Source organism: Triticum aestivum, chromosome 7A (genome assembly GCF_018294505.1).
Source record: "Triticum aestivum cultivar Chinese Spring chromosome 7A, IWGSC CS RefSeq v2.1, whole genome shotgun sequence".
Classification (NCBI taxonomy): Eukaryota; Viridiplantae; Streptophyta; class Magnoliopsida; order Poales; family Poaceae; genus Triticum; species Triticum aestivum.
Genome location: NC_057812.1, coordinates 727,033,820 through 727,041,637, shown reverse-complemented (window position 1 = coordinate 727,041,637; position 7,818 = coordinate 727,033,820). Strand labels below are relative to the sequence as shown.

Sequence of the window (7,818 nt, the reverse complement as noted above, 5' to 3'; positions counted from 1 at the left end):
AGACCCTGTATGATTTGGAATTTTTGTATGGATCCAAAGGACTTAGTGAAATTTGAAACAACGAATACACAAGATATTTGTATATATAGCGGAGTTTGGTAATGGGTTGATTGCTATCAGTAGTGCTAATTGAAGACCTTAACTCGCTAATAGTGATAGAGAAATCTACTAATTAGTTACTAGCATAACTTTCGCACAAATATTAGTACTTGAACACTACATATCTGACGGTGTGGTCACAATGTGAAATCGAAATTCAGTACTGTCATATAGCTCATTGCAGAGGAGCACACGCTAGGACTCGCGTATGTGAAGTTCGTCTCTTTTTCTGCAACCGATCAACACATCTCTCTCTGCAACAAATGGAAGAATCAATTGATGGATTTGCTGCTGCTCCAACTCCACAGCTTTTTCTAGCGACTTTTCATTGCATTATATAATTTCCTTACAAAACGACTCAGTGTTCAATTCATTCAAGAATTCCAAGGCACACCCAACACGACTCCACCCGGTGTAATAAACAAGTTTACACACGAATCAAAAGAAAAGCGAAACTTGCTAAGTATACGACTACGATGACAATGACAACGATAATAATGCATGATACACATCCCGGTATCTTGTTTTCGATCCAGAAATAACCATACATGACATGTTGTGTAAAGTGTCAAACCCCTTTTTGTTTGTAGCATACTACTGCATTACGCCACTAGCTTCATCAACCGACAAAAGCATCTGCACAACATTTTCCATGGTGGGCCTTTCTCTACTGTCTTCCTCTAGGCATGAGACAGCCAACTTGACTATCGTTCTTGCTTGCAGGTTATGGAACTGGCCATTCAACCTTATGTCAATGAAGTCAGCAAGCCATAAGTGTTGGTTGCCTTCCAGCATCAAATTCTCTATAAGCATCCTAACAACCCTTCCAAGGACCATTTCAACTTCCTCGCCGGCATTTGACGCCCAGTCTGAAACACGAGCACCCATGAGTAGTTCTAGGAGAACCACTCCGAAGCTATATACATCAACCTTTGCTGTAATTGGCTGGCTAGAAACCCACTCGGGAGCTATATAACCTCTAGTTCCATGAATCCTCGATACATTTTTCTTGGATCCACTTCTGTTCACAAGTTTTGCAAGGCCGAAGTCACTGATCTTTGGCTCCAAGTTATCATCCAACAATATGTTCTCAGGCTTGATGTCACAGTGGATAACCCACTCCAAGCACTCATGATGAAGATATGCCAATCCTCTTGCCACCCCTAGAGCAATCTTAAACCTTTCACTCCACCCAAGTAACCTTTCACTACTAAATAGGGTTTTATCCAAAGAACCATTCTCAACGTACTCTAAAACCAATATTCTGTGTGGACCATCAGAACAAAATCCCCAAACCCTTACTAGGTTCATATGGTAAATCCTTCCAATCACACTCAGTTCATGTTGGAATTCTTCTTCCCCTTGGTTTATGTCTGCCAACCTTTTCACCGCTACAACCCTCTTGTCTTTTAAGACCCCCTTGTATACAAGACCAGATGCTCCACATCCAATCCGATCCTTGAACTTTTGAGTTGCTGTCTGCAACTCCTTGTAAGTGTATCCGCGGAAATGGTTGGTTACCATTTCATAGCCAACCTCAGCTGGCCATACTCCTATTAACTGCTTGCCCTCCATTCCGAACAAAATCCAACACCCTAGTGCCACAAATATTACCTCCACACAAAATATAGCCAACAAGAATCCATATGACAAGTACAAGTATTGTGAGTGTGATCCACTTTGACTGCTCTTAAGTTGATCCCCAAAATTTGGAGTGAAGTTTCCGCTCTTTGCACTACAATTAGGAACATATCTAGGACCAAAAGGTTGCGAGTGAGGAATTGATGACTCTCTGACCTGTAGTGTCTTAGGAATCTTGAGATAGATAGAACCACCACTAACAGCCGACCCGGTTACACCCCCAACAAGGGACCACTTTGGATAGCAACGCCCGGTTCCTTGCCAGTATGCAAAACCTTTGCAATTGCAGTCCTTCAAGCATATCTTCTTGCACTCATAACGTGAAACTCTAACACGCTCACTTAGATCATTACCGTGGAAGTCAGTGGTGGGTAGCTTCAAAAATATCTCCTGCCCATCACAACTAAGATTGAATGTTGGCCTGCAACCTTGGCTCCGGTCACTTGGGTCGATGACCTCATGTCCAGGGGCACATGCACAAGCAGGCTTGGGTGTGTACACACATATTCCATTAATGCCACAAAGACCACGTACCGAGCAGGTCTGAGGATATGCCATCCATGTGACAAACCATCTTCCATCTGTCTTATTTAGACTGTATAATCTAAGGTTCCCATCATAATCCAATGTTAATCTCCGCGAAACCCCATAACCCCAGTCAACAGCCTTAAAATTTAATTTGTCACTTCCAAGAAAATACCCTGAGCTATCAAGTACCCCAATTGTGGTGGTATTAAACGCACGCCTGTTCTTTGTCCATATATCATTACTAGGATCTGGCCAATATTTAAAAGAGATATCCTTCTCATCGTCAAACAGTGTGAGTATATGTTCATCATCAAAATGGAAGCTGTAGCGCCCAGGGACAAGTAGCCTACTAGCAGATACCAACTTTGCAGCACTAGTAATGTTCTGATGGGGCAGCAATGTGTCGGTAGGAGAATGGAAGCTTTGCCAAAGAATGATATCACCTTGGTCCTTGGCCCTTGACGACGAGGTTCCCAGTGTCCAACAACTGAGCTTGCTTTGCATTTGAAGAAGACGTCACATTGTTCACCCAGACGGGCCGGCCATCGTGGTCTTCTACGGCCAGTCGGCCATCTGCATCTAGCGTGACTCGGGATCCCCGGGAGTACACTGGGTGGAGATGGTTCGCGCTCCAGACGACCGTCTTTTCGGCCGTGTTGGAGTACCATATGGAGAAGACGCACTGGTGGAAAAAGGGCCTTTGGTCGCGGTTCGCAACTGCCATTAGTCGCGGTTGCGCAACCGCGACCGAACGGGCGCGACTAAAGGCCCCACCCTTTAGTCGCGGTTGCTTAAGAACCGCGACTAAAGGTCCGTCCACGTGGGCGCCAGGCGGCCGTCGGGGCGGAGGACCTTTAGTCGCGGTTCTTCTAGCCAACCGCGACTAAAGGCCGCCGCAGGTTTAGGGTTTTAGGCCCCCCCCTAAACCTGTTTTCTGTTTAATTTGTATTGTTTTATTTTTTTTGTGCTTTATTTTAATTTTGAAGGAGTTTCACATATTCTACGGTACTACATACATGCATATGAATGTACAATTTTAAACAAATTTGAAATTAGAACCAAAAAGAATTCAAGAGGAATATACAATATATATTCAATATCATCGGATGACCATATACAATTTTGAACAAGTTTCCATACATAATTTAATGCATATAAAGTTCTACGTCCTCGTAATGGTGTTCTCCTTTAGGATGGAGGACTTCCCTCCTGAACCATCCAGCTAGTTCCTTTTGAAGTGGTCGGAAGCGAGCTTCTGGACTAAGCATCATCCGGAGGTTATTCCTCTGAGCATTGGTATCACTCGGAACCCGCTCAGAGGTGTATCTCCGGATCATCTCACAGACATAGTATGCACATAGATTGGTCCCCGCTGGCTGAATATCCTCACCATTCTTAGCCTTTGCCCTTTTGAATTCTAGCTCTTTTTTGAATTCACCGACCTTTGTATCTACGAACCGTCTCCAAACCCTACGAGGCAAAGAAAATTAAATGAACAAGAGAGTTATTAGTTACTTGATATTAGGAAATGAACGAAATAGACCGATCGATATAGAGCGCAAATGAATGAAAATAATTACTTCTGCAGCATTCTTCTCATGTCGACCCAAAGCTTTGGATCCTTATTCAGAGAGTCGTGGACGAGACATTCTGAGGTGTCAACTTTAATTACTAGCAGAATCCAGTGGAACCTGCGGACACGATACATGCACAGTACGTCATGCATAACTCATCGATTAGCCGGCCACATACCATGCATGGAGTAAACAAAAGAAAATGTGCTCAAGACAGAAACACTCACCCAAAGTGGTAAGGAAATAGAATATCACTTTTGAGTTCCTGCTTTGTAAGAAACTGCCACAGGTCTGCCTCCATGTCGGCGGGGTGATGCTCCAACACATATCCATTAACGATGTGTGGGTCAATGAACCCAACATCATGGATGTTCCTTACTCTGCATTCCTTAATCTTCATTCTGCATGTATAATAGCGGACACAACAATATAGTTAGGACATATATATAGTGCAGGCAATATGAACGAGATGGGGTAGAAATTAATCACTTACAGAACGTAGCAACTGATGATAGATTTGTCGAGCTCGCGCAGATTGAAAAGCTGGAACAATTCACTCAGATGAATGTGTACATAGTAATGTTTGAAGTGATGCTCATATCTAACTTCCGCATAAATATATTCTTTGGCGTTTTTATTTTTTATGTAACCCTTGTACCATTTCAGCAGACCTTTCATTTGTGGAGGTAGATCCTCTTCCTGCGCAGGCTCGACGAGAGGCCCATTCTTCACATATGTAATTACTACCTCCTTCACTGGCGCCTCATCAAGGCCTAACAGTTCACGAAGAGTAATACCTAAGTTGGCCGCTTGTTCTCTGGCACTCGTTACAGTCAATCCATGTGCTGCCGCAGCTGCTATGATATCGGGGTCATCCGGACCGGCGGCTTTCACTATAAGCGGGGCAATCGATTGTTTACTTTGTTCCCCGAGCTGGGCAACTCGTTTCCCGCTTTTTTTACTTTCTAATTCCGTTTTCTCGGCCTCCTCCAAGGCTTTGTTCTCCTGGTTCTCCGCCCGCTCTTTCTTCTCCTTCAACATGAGTGCCTGCCTACGAAGTTCACGTGCATAGTCGTCAGGCAGATTCTTCGCGGCTTGGGACGGTGTGCTCAAAAATGACTTAGCCCACTTCTTTTGCTCATCAGAAAATACTGGCTTGAGCTCGGGCTCTCTTTTCTTCTTGTAGTCCGCCTTCCATTTCTCATGATCAGCAGCCGCGGCCGCGGCAGTTTCCTCGGCACTACGTTCCCAAGGCCTTGTGGGGAGAGGCTTCAATGATGGCTCCGGTACCTTTGTGGTCTTAGGTACATAAGGGTCCGGGTTAATAATCCAGGACTGCTTCTGCTTCTTTGCCGGAGGTGGATTGGGGGGCGGCGTCTGATCACCCGCCGGACGAGGACTGGGGGGCGGCGTCTGATCACCCGCCGGACGTTGTGGACTGGGGGGCGTCGGCTGACGTGACGGAGGTGTAGGTGAACCGCCACCACCATAGGGGGGTGGACTTGTTGTCCTTGGCGCCTCGCCTGGAAACTTGATAAACTTCTTTTGCCATAGAATGAAATGGCGCTTGACATCTCCAAGTCTTTTCTCCCCTTCAGGTGTAGCAATGTCAATCTCCAGGTCCTCAAACCCTTGGACTATGTCCTCCACCGTGACACGAGCATAGCCATCTTGAATGGGGTTGTTGTGGTGGAGTGCTCCAGGTAAACATGGTAAAGCACTGCCGATGGCTACCTTCATGGACATGTTCCCGATAGGATAATACAGATGACATTCTTTCATCTCCTTTAGATCGTCCACGGGGTAGCGAGGAGGCTCCGGTGCAGTAATTTCGACCACCAGAGGCTCCGGTGCAGTAATTTCGACCACCAGAGGCTCCGGTGCAGTAATTTCAATCGTCGGTGCATCTGCACCAGCCGGTGGGGCCTCCGTGGAAGCCACACGGCTTCTCCGCTGCTGGCTTCTGAGATCCGCTGGATGATCTTCATGCTGCGCCCGAGCTGCATCTCGTTCGGCTACTAGTACACTCACGGTTTTCTTCATCACATCCATTTCCGATGCCAACCGCGCCACAACATCTGCTTCCCGATCCATCTTTCTCTTCCGGCTTCTGTAACCGTACGGGTCATTGTTCTGGGGGAACCTTATTTTCCACGGAATGTGCCCCATGCCTCGTACACGTCCTCCGTGTTCAGGATTCCCGAGGGCTTTTGTCAGCGCGTCGTTCTCTCTGTTGAACTTGATCTTCCCCTCTTGAGCATCCCTCATTGCGTCAATAAGGGCTTGGGTGGGTTTAATTATTTTGCCCCGGTAAACACACTCCCCTGTCTCCGGGTTCAGCGTTCCCCCATGCCCGTACCACCAGCTTTTGGCCCTTATGTCCCATTCCTCCGTACCTGGACGGATTCCTCGCGCCCTCAGCTCGTTCTCCATCTTCTCCCACCTAGGCTCCCAAAGGCGATACCCTCCTGGCCCCATAATATGATTGTACTCCTTCTTAGCCGCATTTTCCTTATTTTTTTCGATATTTGAATGAACTGCTCCGATTTCTTTTGCTTCACAAATTCTGGCCAATCATGTTTCAGTTTCTCATATTGTCCTTTGAAATCCGGAGTCTTGTTCTGCTTGACAAAGTCATGGGCTAGATTTTGCTTGAATTTCCGGAATGCGTCGGCCATCTTATGAAGAGCGAACTGTTTGACTAGCCTCCTCCTCTCCTTGTTTTCCTCAATCTTGTTACCCTCCTCATCGAATTTGTTGTATTCCGGAGGTAGAACGAAATGTTCCATAAGCTTCTTGAAGCAATCTTTTTTTTGTTCTCTTATCGACAAAAGTGAAACCAGCAATTCGTGCCTTCTTTGGCTTATTCCACTCCTGGACGGTGATCGAGACGTTGTCTCTAACAATGGCTCCGCATTGGTTGACAAACTTGGTGGCGTTCTTGCGGGGCTCCAGCGGCCTGCCGGTTGCACTATCGACAACCTCGATGGTGCATGTTTCTCCTTGTTTCATCGTCTTGGTTGCGCCACGCTTTGACGACGACGTACTCGATTGTTTCGACGATCCGGCCGAGGGCTAAAATAAGAAAGAGAGTCGCGCGCGTTAGTCCACACATATTTATTCAAATCAGTTAGTTTGTATCACCAGAGGCTCAATGTATATATATACCTCGGCGCCGGAGGTGGTTGCTACTTCCATTTGAAGATCGTCGTTTATCGACGTTTGTTCGGCATCATCTTGCTGACGGCGCCCTTCATCTTCACCGTCAAGGTTCAGATAAGAAGAGATATCATCTTCTTCTTGTCCGGTCGGCACATAGAGAATATCGCCGTTTATGATGCCGAACATATGTGCTTCACCGTCCGGATCATAGTTGTCCATAATCGGGTCAGCTCTATCGTCCACCATTATGTCAGTCCTGAAAACATGTAGTAAAAACAAATTAATTAAGTGAAGAAGGGGGGCGGTGGCGGTGGCGGTGGCGAAAGGGCGGTGGCAAAAGGAGGGGGCGAGGAAGGGGTGGGAGAGGGTGTCGCGGTAGAGCGCGAGACGGGGCGGCAGACGACAGCGTCACGGAGAGGGAGGCGAGGACAACACACATGTATAACCCTCGCCGCCCCCTCTCGATCCCTAAAAAAACACCGCGCGCATCGCCGCCCCCCTCGCCGCCCCCTCTCCATATATACGTTTTTTTGTTAATCATCAAATTTTACGGTTATTTGTTAAGTTATACGTTTTTTGTTAATTAAGTTATTTTACGGTTATACGTTTTTTGTTAAGTTATTTTACCGTTTTTGTTAAACTAATTAACTAGTTAAAATTAAAAAGAACAAAAAAAAATTCTCTCTCCCTCTCCACGATCTCGCTAGCTCTCTGTACGTGGGCGAGAGGGGGCGGCGGGCGACGGCGGGCGGCGGCGTTGAGGGCGGGCGAGAGGCGGCGCGGTGGGCGAGGGAGGCCGGCCGGCGTGGGCGAG

General features: G+C 46.7%; 1 pseudogene; it reads right to left on the bottom strand.

Moving 5' to 3' along the window:
* Nucleotides 1-693: 693 nt before the first annotated feature.
* The window catches only part of LOC123147456 (putative receptor protein kinase ZmPK1), an 11,990-nt pseudogene continuing 4,865 nt past the window's right edge, over nucleotides 694-7,818 (bottom strand).